At 37.1% G+C, this 12,366-nt stretch overlaps 1 protein-coding gene across 5 annotated transcripts in view; it reads left to right on the forward strand.

Moving 5' to 3' along the window:
* The window catches only part of SNX24 (sorting nexin 24), a 91,730-nt gene that overhangs the window by 31,995 nt on the left and 47,369 nt on the right, over window positions 1-12,366 (forward strand). The window lies entirely within an intron of this gene.

The following is a 12,366-nucleotide window of genomic DNA, read 5'->3' on the forward strand; positions in this document are numbered from 1 at the left end:
TTGTATGAAGAAAAGCCTGTGCTTCTGCTATGTCAGGTTTTGGGCATGTTCCATGAGGTCAGTGCTTGTGTATTGGAGATTGGGTCTTCAATAGCCACTGGCCATACTGTTCTTATATACCAGCATGTCTCAGCTAAGAAGCTTGGATTCAGAGCAGGTGTCACAAGTCCCATTGAATTCTGGAGTTCTCAGCTGAGGTTCTCAGGTTTCCATCACCTCTGTCTCTAAGGGGTTTTCTGCAGGGCTTTTAGGCCATAGTTGTCCTCATCTGGAACTTAGAACAGGTTTCTTAAAACTTGGTTAAGAATAGCCAAGCATAAACACTCTGAATTACATGCATTCTCTGTTTTCTCAGACCTCAGATCATAGCTTTACCTTTTCTATATACTGTCAATTATTTGGTGCTTTGTGTTGTATACAGAGAATGACCAGGTGCTCACCATTGTAAGGAGCACAATGAAATACAAAGTATGTGATTCTAAGTCATCAGTTGTTACTCTGCTATCATAATTCAGTTAATTTACTGTGTATTATGAACTATTGTGAAAGAGAGGCTGCTGGACGGCACTGTATAGTTGATGTTTATTTTAAGTAAGAAAATTATTTTTAATTTGCCTCATGAAGTCACTCAGAACCAGTATTGTAGTCTTGCAAAGTAAAAATATCACTTTTTCTGATACAAAAACAGCCAAACAATATTAGTGTGCATACAAAAATGGTAACAAATAGAGTTATGTGATGGTGTAGCTGTTGAGCAGAACTTTGGTAACTAAATTCATTGTGACCATTATCCACTTTTTGTGGGGGTAGAAAGGGAGGTGATTGACTTGTGGGCTGTCAATCACCTGTCTTTTGAATGTCTGGACTCAAATCTTGAGAATTATTCAAATTCTCTAGAAACTAGCAAGAGGGCTCTAGGGCTGTTTCAGTTTACAACCTTCCTGTGGTTTAGGATACTTCATAGGTTTATCTAATGTAATTGTCTCCTTTTTTTTTTTTTTTTCTACTTAGTTCCTTCTACTGGCAAGTAAGAGTAGCTATCTCATAGCCTAGTACAACACCTCCAAATACTGTAACCTCCAGAACACATTGAAAAGCCCCCTAGAAAGAGGGAATAAAATGTCATTTTCCACTGCTCACAGTCCCATTCTGGATCTGATATTTATAAGATTATTTCTAGAGCTATTTCTGTTGTATTTTTGAAATACACTTGTGATCATAATGCATGGCCCAGTGATAAAAAGGTTAAAACTCATTTGTGGTAACAGATGGTTGTGTGGTTGCGACAAGCATATAGTGATTTTCCATAATATTCTTTTTCTCTCTGTTGTACATAATAAAGTAAGCACATAACCTGGTTTGTTTTGGTTTGGCTTTTTTTTTTTATTTACAGATTTTGCAGTGTTTCTGTCACTTCAACTTCTTGTTCCTTATTAAGACTTCAGAGATACAAACCAGTAGCTCAGTAATTGCTTTCTTGAATCTGCCTTTAATAATTACATTTAGTAAAGCTGTATCGAAAATTAGAAAGGCAGAGACTAATGGAAAACTAGATTTTTCACTGAATTAGAAAGCAAGACAATCCATATATTGACAACATTTCAAGTTGAAACAGATCAGGAAAACTGTTTTGGACTGTCTGTGCAAAGAGGCAAACACAGGCCTGATGTGCAGTGGCATCTGCATTTTATACAGGCAGAGAAACTATAAGAGATTTCATGTAAATAGGTGTTTTTAGAGGGGACAGTAGAAATCTGATTTGGAAGCAAGTCACCTGAGGTTTTTTAGTCAGAGAACCTTTTTCTTCACATTAAAAGTCTACAAAGTGCTAACTTTTCACTGATCCAAATGCCTTAAAGGCAAGGTGGGAAAAGAAGAAATATGTTTTAATTTCTTGTTTTAGATGTATGGAAGAATATTTGCTGAAGGTGGTATCACAGCACTGTGAGTCAGCTTGTATGAAGGGGGTAGAGGAGAGGAGGTATTGTTGGTCATTGTTTAATCAGTAGTGGGACTTTTCACTAAAAATTTAAGGCATTTGAATTCCCATTTGAAGAGCAAGAGAAAACATGAAAACTGTTTTCAGGCTTCTGTCCCTGATTTGTTAATATTTTAAATGCCTCTTATTACAAGCAGACAGGGGATTGCCTCATTGATTGATTGATTGATGTATTAAGCACAATGTGTTCATTAATTACTAGATGTTTTGTGTTACCTCATAATTTAAAATATAGCCCAAAAACTAAACAACTTTGAAATGTTTATTGATCTGGCAGTGTAAATAGATTATATAATGGTTGTGTATAAAACAACCAAAAATGTTGGCTGTAAAAGCTTAAAAGCTTGTGCGTACAAGATTTGTTTTTTCTTGGGTTTTTTTGGGGTTTGGTTTTTTGTTTGGTTTTTTTTTTTTACTGTTCTGTCTCTTACATGCTTTTCTTTTTCATCTAGTAACTGAGCTGGTTTTTGTTAATAAAGATCATTTGGGTATCTTTGGGTCTTTTGTAGTATTTTGAGATTGGTCTTTGCTTCAGTTAGCTGCTAAAAAGACATGGGGCCTAAAATAGGCTGACACCTTCAGCATTTTTGGAGACCCTTATTTTTAAACAACAGTACAATTCCTCTTACATGCTGCACATTTAATAAAGTTTGTTTTGACAGCATAATGCTTTTTTCTGCTGCATTATATAATGTATACAAAGAATTGGGCACATTTTTCATGTGTGATTTGGATTGGTGTAGATTAGTAGAGCATAGATCTAGTGATTTTTATTACATTGTGGATCAGTTTTGATAAACATGGGGAAAGAGTTTTGATTATGTAAATTTATACAGTTTATTGGATATTAAATTCATTTTACTGCAAAATGTTGCTGAACTTTAAATTTTTAGTATGTCTCATTGAGCACAGTTTGATGGTTTGCAGGTTTCTGAACATAGAAAAAAAGACTTCTCCAGCTAGAAACTTCACCTTAAATCCTAATCACATAACAGAGGATTAAATAGTAACTTTCATGGTGTTAAACATGTATATTAATCATTGTGTAATTTTAAGTTAATTAATAGTAACGGTTGGTAGTCTAATAGACCTTTTCACTAATCCAGCAACTTTTATGGCATATGGAAAGCTCCAGTTATTGCTACTATTAGCAGATTGTGTACTATACTGTGAGGTGATAACAGCAATGCAGCCACTCTTTGGTCACCAGCAATCTGGCACATTTCACTTCTGTTTGTAGAACCCATAAAAGCTAATATTTTCCTTGTTTGGAATGGAAGTAATAAATGTATACGAGAGCACTTCATAAGCACAGAGGAAATGGAAAGAAGCAGGAAGGTGACACATGCTTGAGATACCCTCCTGTAAGATCAAACCAGCATTCTTTGTAATTTGGGAGGAATTTTTCAGTTGCAAATGAATTGCTGTTCGGATAGTAATTTTTTTTTTCTGAACCTGGTGGGAAAGATGGAAGACTTTTTTAAAAAGAGGAATAGCATGAAGCTAATGGGAATATCTATCATCTTCCATCCCATTCACCTTCTTCAAAATATTGCAACAGGATCTTCAGAAAAACTTTGCAAACCTGAAGGGCAAATTGCTGCTCGATAACCAAAATCCCAAAAAACTAAAAATTTGTGACAGTCATGAATGTATAACTGGGTTTTCTAAATGTCTTCCGAAAAATGAGCATAGAAAAATAAGCATTTTTTTTTTCATCTTTTTACTTCTCCTCCTGCCTTGGAAGGAGCTTTCATAGGATCATAAGGTCATTTGGGTTGGCAAGAGCCCATGAGGGTCTGGGCACACCCCCCACCACCACCCCTGCTCCACACAGGGCTGATGTAGATCAAATTCCACAGGGTCATGTCCTATCATGTTTTGGCTTTCTTCACTATTTCTCTGGGCCCCAGCTCCGGTATTTATCTAATATACACTTTCCAATGAAACTATTAAATAAGCCAGATTTGGCACTAGGTCTGGTCTTATTTTTACAGAAAAACTGAGTGATCTTTTCATGCAGTAATTTTTCATTGGTTCTTTAAAAAGAATGGGTAGAAGATTTGGTGGAAAATGTTTTTAGTGGAAAGAAAGATGGGGAAATAGAGTTATAACAGAATATCCTAATATAATAGAAGTATATGGGTTTAGGGCTTCCACTTTTAACTTCAGACCTCTGAATTGTGCCCAGTCTGGATGCTCTAAGTCAGTTTTTCTAAGAACAGACATGAAATAAGTTGTTCAGCATTGCAGCAGCACTTGGACTTCAGATCTAAAGTTTCCAAAGTAAACGTGATGTTACCATTTGCCATACTTTTCTGTATGTGTGTTTTTCATGCCTTCTTAAATGTTTTCTTTTAGTTTTTACATGGATGGAGCCCATAAAGACATTGTCTTTTGCTCATTTGTTGCCAGCACAGTCAGTCATGCATGCTGAGCTAAGTGGACACTCCATGGGGAAAAGGAGTGTGTGACTGACTGCTGTGAGTAGGTATGTGTAACAGTGTGGGTTGCATTGTGTGAAAAGCTTAAATGGCACTGTGAGCATTTAAATTCACAACCCTTGTTTCTTAACAGTTTACCCTTTTGCTTTTTTTTACCCCTGAGCAGGTAGCAGGCAAGGGAATATATTGTTTGTATAGGTACTGCCCCAGACGTATGACCAGTCAATGTGAACCTTTGAGGTCCCTAATACAGACCTCTTGACTAAGAGACACTTGGATTTTTGTCATCCAGCTGCCTCACCAGCTGTGGAGGGAGGCAGAGGGGTACCGTGTGTTACCAGTGGGTTTTCAGAGCAAGCAGATGCACTGACATACACTTCTGATTCATGCACAGTGGAATTGTGCATTCCTTTTAAGAATACAGGAGTGGGAGTATTTCATACTACAAACCCTTCTCCTTCTCTTACTTGGCTGCCTTATTTTAATGGTAACACAATATGGTCTTCACAGGTGTTGTTTCCCTGTGCCATAGCGTGGGTTCCTGTCCAGCATCTCTTATACAAAACTTTAAAATGTCCTCCAATCATTTTTCTGCTGTTCCTGAATAGAAGAGTGTTCTATAGCCTGAAATTTATCCTAGCTTTGTGGAGAAGCCATGAACTTTCAATCAGATCAGACGTGCTCTGTGAAAATAACAGAGCACCAGCAGTGCCTATCCTACTGGAAAAACTACATTATGAACATATTCAGTGCAAAGTTTTATTAGTAGTCAGGCAGTTTTCCAGAAGTTTATGGCTTGGCCAAATTTGCCTCCCAGATGTCTTCCTGGTCTTCTCGTCCACATCTTGGAGAAATTTGAGTGAAGCAGCTTGGGTTTTGTTTTGGATTGAGTTTTGGGGATTTGATTCGGTTTTTTGGCATGGATAATGTAAAATGTATTTTTCTTTAAGTATGTGTTTGGATTGTCTCAGCTGTAACTTTCTAAAAATATTTTCTGTCTGAATCACATACCTGATACAGAAAATCTAAGTCCAAAAATTAAAGGTTGGCAAAACTATAAGTAACCAAGAACAGTCTTGTAATGGAAAATATTAGATTATTCTAATTGCTTCTGGCTCTGCAGTTGAAGTCTATAATGTGTTTTATTAAATTACTTCCATCTCAGGTCATCTTCAAATGTTATTGAGATTGTAAGAAGAAAAGTAACAGCAGTGTGTCTGATCTGCAACATGAAACAAGAGGGTGGGGAATTAGTTGATGCAAGATGAATGTTCCCTTTTATTACCCCTTTAAAATTCTTACCCATGAAAAACGTGTGGGTGAAAAAAAAGGTAAGTAGGGACAGTGGCTTTACAGAAAGATGAGTCGTAGTTTCTTGCTGAGGCAGTTGGAGATGACTTCTCAAGTCACACAAAAAAAAAAAAAGTTAGAAAAAGTTATTTATGACAGCATTTTGTGTGAATAAAAATGGCAGAAGTTTTTCTATTCAGTACAAAAGGTAAAAACCGGGAAAATGGCAAGACTCAAAGAGGTTTGGAAAGGCAAGTGACATTTTTGCTAAGTCCCTAATAAAGCAATAAATAAAGCAAGAAGAGAATTTGAAGCCTCAGAATGAAGAAAGGAGTGACAGTATCATGTATCATGTATCATGTATCATGTATCATGTATCATGTTTTACCTCTAAGACTTCTAAGTGGTATCCGTAATTTCTTGACAGTATTTTTGTCCAACTGAATTTGGGGTTTTAAGTCTGTATGTGTTTAAATGGGGAACTTGGTTGGTATCTGCTGGTGATGAACATCAAGTTTTCTTGTGAAATAGTGAAGATTTCATTCACACCCAAGAAACCAGGACATGAAATGTGACTTATATTTCAGCTTAAACAAGTGGGTGGATTCTGTTTCCTCATAATGCTGTTTTCAGGAAGATAATAGCTTTGTTACTAAAGTGTTCAAGTCAAGTTAGTTCTTTGGTAGTCTGTGTTTGGATGTGTCTTCTATGTTTGTTTTCATTGAGGAAAAGGCAGTTGTAGATTTTTAGACCCATGAATAGTACTGTTTGATGTTTTAACATTTGAGGAGACTGCCATATTGTATTATCAGTTCAAGCAGCAGGCAGCAGTTAAAAACAGCACTATTTTCAGTCATCCACATCCTATTGCTTTGTTTGCAGTATGCATGCATTTATTTACACATTTCCTACATCAGATTCAAATTATAATTTACTTAAAATCTCTCAGAAATGCACTGGATACATAGAACGTTATCTGGCTGAATACTTTTACAGGCATGTAATTAGTTGATATTTGCCTCACCATCTTCCAAGTGACTGAGAGACCAGTTGCAAAATAACATAATATTCACTGAATCAATTTTTGTGTCTTTGATACTATAAATACATGACTATACATGTATTTTTATGTGTATTATATATGTATCACTGGTTTTGGATAGGTTAGTCAATCTTGTATCTCAAAACTGCTAATAGGATATTTTTATTATATATATTATGCTGAATATTGGTTTGTATTGATATTTCTACTACCTTGGAAGCTATAGGATCTGTTGACTTGATTGTACTGGAAGTAGTTCCCATAAGTGGTTTAGGTGTTGCCTTTTCTCACACATGGCTGTTTGAATCAAAATCTGTGCTGCCTTAGCTCTTCCGCTAATGTCAGTATAGTTTTCTGCTTGAAGTGTCTTTGATTTACGTACTTGCTGTGTTTTCTATTGTAATGAAAGCAAGTTAGGAAATATTTGTTCCTCTTCCCTGTGTTATTTCTTTATGTTCAAATAAAATCCAAACCTTGCCCTTCATGCTCACCTGCTCCCTTTTGTGGTATGCCTGTAGCTTGCTGACTGCAGTTCCCATAAACATACCTGGGACAGACCCAGGCCATCCCTCTTGCCACTGAGCTTTGTCCAAACTTTATGATGAATTCTGCAGCGTGTGCTGCCCATGCTGCTGCTACTGTTAATGCTGTTACCAGTCCCTGAGCCAGTTTAAATCTGGCTCAGGAAAATTTGCATTCACTGTGTCCAATTAGCCAACTATATAAATACTCCATTAGTCACAGCATGTAAATTCAGAAGCTCAAAAACTTAAATCTCAGTTTGGGTGCAACATTTTATTATTTTTGAGCACTGTTTGTGGTAGCTTTGGTAGTTGTGCAGTTTGTCACTTCCATTCTCTCTACCTTCCTTGCACATGAAGAAGCATTTGATTTTCTACAGCTGAATACATCGATAACCACATCCTGGTAACCTGTTTCAGGTCTTGTCTCAGTCACAGCAGGCTTACTCCAGTAACAAAACTGTCTTGTATCTATTTGAGCTTATTTGTTTGTCCCACTTTGAATTACCATTTGAAACAGATTGACCTGGCAAGGGAAACCTTTGGTGAGCAGGATGGCATTCTTTGATAAATTGATGCAGTGACTTGTCTTTCCAGGAACAAGTACTGATGTTTGAAGCAGTGTTGTTAGTTGTTTGTAAGAGTAACACAGGTGGCAGGCAATTGCAGAGGTAATGAGGTTTCCATTTTGGAAGACAGGCCAATGCCAATTTAGTGGAAGTTAGGATGGTTTAACTTAGTGAAAGGAAGTGCCTGAAGGTGTTACATGCATCCTGACTGCTCATCTTCTTATTAACAGAATAAGATTTGAATCCTCAATTTTGGGGCTGAAGATAGGGTAATCCCAGTATTTAAATGTAATATATGAACATATAAGTTGCACAGACATTTAGAAAAACAACCTTCTTTGTCTACTGCTCTTAAAAATTTATTTGGATGAACTAGTATGTGGTAAAGAGGAGCAGAGACTTCTCAGATGGATTACTGCAGAGACCCTAATAAGAAATGATGCAAAGTGGATATGGAATTATTTTTTTCCCCTGGTATTTAATCACCATGATGAATGCAGAGCTGATTTTAATAACTTGTGTATATGGTATCTTGACTAAATCCTGTTGTGTTTCATATTCATATGTGTTTTGTTAGACACCAGCAGAGAAGAAGACTAAATTCATGTGCTGTGGTAGATGTACCATGGAAAATGTGAAAGTATAAAGTCAGTTCCTTTGAAATGCTTATTAACCTGCTGCTTGTACATCGTTTTATGTGTTCTTTGGCACCATATACATTTCTGTTTGTAAACAAAATATCTGTGCTTCAGAGGCATTAGGTCACCCAGGTGTTCTCCAGACAGCAAGTTCAAGTGCAAACAGAATAACACAGACTCAATTTCTAGAAAAAAAATTTAGTGTTGTGTCTAACCTCTCAAAAAAAAGGATCTTCTTGCTGCTAGTTGGCTGCAATATGAGGGCACTTGTATTGTGGTTAGAAATTGCATCCTGCCTTGGGAAGTGAGAGGATTCATTACAGACTCTCCAGAGAAAATAGCAAAGGATTTTGTGACAAAATAGAATATTCCTTACATTTTATCCAACTTAGATTTAATCTGTTTCTTGTAAATACACTTTTGGCATCAGTTGTTTTTGCAGTATTCAAGTATTTTATCACAATTCACTGTTTCTATTGGAAAGCTAATATTTTCCATTAAAGGCTCACAGTTTTTCTATTAGTTGAGCATATATGATAAGAGGCATTGAGATGATCCAGATGAGCAAATAGAGCAGATTAAGCTAATTTTATTTTTCATCTTTATAACTTTAGATTTTAGCATGGGTTGTAAACTTTTTCCTTTTTCAGTAAAGAATCAACACATTTTGCCTTAAGTTTGACTGTAAGGAAGTTAGCCAAATAGGTAACCAGGGTGACAATGAGATTTGAAAGGGTGTCTGTTGTGTATGTAGCAGTTGTCCTCTGAAGGCCAATAAAGAAAAATACCAAAAACAAGTCAGATCTTGTAGCGTCTTGGTTTGGTTACAAATTAGATTTCCATAGCCAGTGTATCATTGGCAAGGGAGAAGTTTTTTAGTTTAGAAAGCCAAGTAAGTTATTTTTCAGGAAATGACAGAGAGGTTCCTATGGGATTTTATGAACCATGTGTTTGGAAGAGATTGGTTTAAAGAGAGTTGAAAAAATCAGAAAACTACTTACTCTTACATGTCAGCTACTCTTTCATTCAACAGTGACAGCTCTGTAGAAGCCTCCCTCGAGCTTCCTGGGTTATAAGAATTACAAAACTGCCTGACTGGGTTGCAGTATAAATTGTTTTACTGTCTCTTTCTTCAGACCCTTAGAAATATGACAGACATCTATAAAAGACTATCTTCAGGAAGAATATCCCTGAATTCTGTGCACACCTTTTGTACGTTATTCCTGCTAACACTCCCATTTTACAACTGGAGAGGCCTCATACTGCAAAGGAGTATAGGGGAATTGTGAGGAAATGATCCTTAACTATTTTGTATTGTTGGTGGAAAATATGAACTGCACACTGGAAGGTTCTTGAAGAGGTTGTAATCTGATTTAGGTAGATACTGGCAACAGTAAAACAGGTAACTGTTGGGGAACAGAAAACTTTTTAAGTAAACAAATGGCTGAAGATTGTATAAATTAGTAAGGAGGCATTTGAATTAGGAGTCACATTTGTAAGAACAAGTGATTGTTCTTATATACACATCTTTTTATTTAATTATTCTTTTTATCAATGAAAGCCCAAGTTAGATTGCGATAACATGAAATTTAACAGGAGTCAGTGAAACAACAGATTTGTTCTCTTATGTCATAGTAGAAAATCTATTCTGTGTGTTTTCCCAGGCCAGAATGGGTATGGTAACTGCTTTGCACTATTGGAGCTGTTGGGAATACTCTCTGGAAATCATGCAGTGATCATTTCACTTCTCTGTTACAGTGTTTCTCCCTCACAAACTCTGGACAAAGCAGTGTCATAATTACATAATATCAAGCTTTCATTTCCCTAGTCAATAAAACTGTGTACTTTTCTCCTAGTGGTGTCACTTAATATTGTACATTGTACTTGGAACTAAGTAAAAGAAACAGTCTGATTACATATAACTCATGACAGTGCTTGGGGTGAGGGAAGGGACTCTTCCTGTATTTAACCCAACTTTTGAACTGCCTTTAGGTGAGATAAGCAAATCTTATAACTGATAATGCAGTGGATCTTAGTCTTTTTGGGGCTCCTCAGTAGAAGTGAAACATGTTGAGCAGAGCTATGCTGCTGGAGGGCAAGGCACAGGCACAAAGAACACCTGCCCTGGTTGCAGGGAGGTGGAAGAAGCTACGAGGACCAGTGCCCAAATGTCTGCACCAGCTGAGTTTCCCCTCTTCAGCTCTAGCTTTCTGCCTGTTCTCATAGCCATCAGGAAAACGTTCAACATGTGTGAGGATGATACCAGGAAGGGAGGATGACTTTTAGCTCTGTGCCTGTTCATACTCCCTCCCAACATTCTCAATTCCTCAGACATTCACTTCCTTTACTGCCTCTGGCAGACTGTCTCATCTCTTCTTTGGGGCCCAAAGAAAAACCACATGGAGCAAACTGGACTCTTCAGGGCTACACTGCTTCCTTCTTTACTGTGCCCCAACTAATTTCCCAGTTCTGCAGCAGAAAGGGAGCCCTTTCCTTATGGGCAGATTGCAGGAGCTCAGGTAAAGGCTGCCTGTGTAGAAGAGCAGTTTTTAAAGAGAGTTAACAGATGTGTCTATAAAGCAACCCACCCAAGGAACAGAAAGTTTTAAGTCTCAGTAACATGAAATGGTGGCAATAACCAAAGTAAACATTGGGTGCTAGACTAAGGAGAACTAAAACTGGGGGGAATACGGTTGGAGAGCAAAAGGAAGATTTTACTTGCCTCATGCCAGTGTGACCCTTGTCGGCCTCTATGCCCTTGAGCTGCCCTGTGCCCAGCGCAGAACTGAGTTTTGTTGCCCGGCTTTCCAAAAGATGAAGTCAGAATAAGTTAATGTGTTTTCATTTGGGGGATAGTGAGATTCAGTTTTATCAAGGCTGCTCTGAAGTTTGAGTTGGCTCTGAATACTGTCCTTGTCTCCACCTCTGCTGTGGAGGGCATTCAGAAATATGGAGCTTTGCCATGAGGCACTGACACTCCTAAGATGCCAAACTGCTGTTGCAGCTACGTGCAGCTCTGGTTACCACCACCACCCAGGTGCTTTTGCTGATTGTGTAGAATACTGTTTTCCCCTGAAACAGTAGGATGGAAATAGGCTTAAAGTTGTCTTTTGATCTCTACTATTTCCTGTGGTCTTCTTCTAGTTGTAGTCATAGCACAACTGAGACAGAAAACGTGCCATTGCCTGAGCAATAATGAAACTCTAAACATGTGGAAATCCTATTAGTGTTTCATGGACTGTAGCTGTCATTTCATTTGCTCTGGAATTCCTTTCATATGGCCATGGCAAAGGTTTAAGGTTGAGTTTTCTTGACACTTTGAATGCATTAGCTGCTCTTCTGACAGAAGTGTGTCAAGTATACTGAAGCATCTGAAGGGATGTATTTATTTCTGTAAGTAATATATTAAATAGAATTAGGGTCAGTAAGCTTGGTCTTGGGAGATAAAAACATGACACTAGAATTTTGTGGAGTTTTCTTTCCTGGTGAATGTTAGACAAATGTATCTGGTTTTTGTAAATTTATCTTTTTCTGCTTCTGTTTTTTGTATCTCCTTATTCTAAATGACACTTCCCCAAATCTCTTTTTCAATTGTAATTTTTCAGAAGTATTGCAATTCACTTTTTCATTATAAGTATGCACAATATGTTAGGATTAACTTACCATAATAGTAAACTATGTAGCTAGCATAATTTCCATGAATGAATATGACAGACATCTGTATATTTCTTACATAACAGAAAACCAAACTGGGATATAAAAACTAACTATACTTGTTAGTTTTCATCTCTACTCATGGTCATGTTTGTCATTCTTGTCTGCATTTTTTTGTTAAATTGATCATTGCAGGATTTTTTGAGACT

The sequence above is a fragment of the Cyanistes caeruleus genome, chromosome Z (assembly GCF_971803275.1).
Source record: "Cyanistes caeruleus chromosome Z, bCyaCae1.hap1.1, whole genome shotgun sequence".
NCBI classification, from domain to species: domain Eukaryota; kingdom Metazoa; phylum Chordata; class Aves; order Passeriformes; family Paridae; genus Cyanistes; species Cyanistes caeruleus.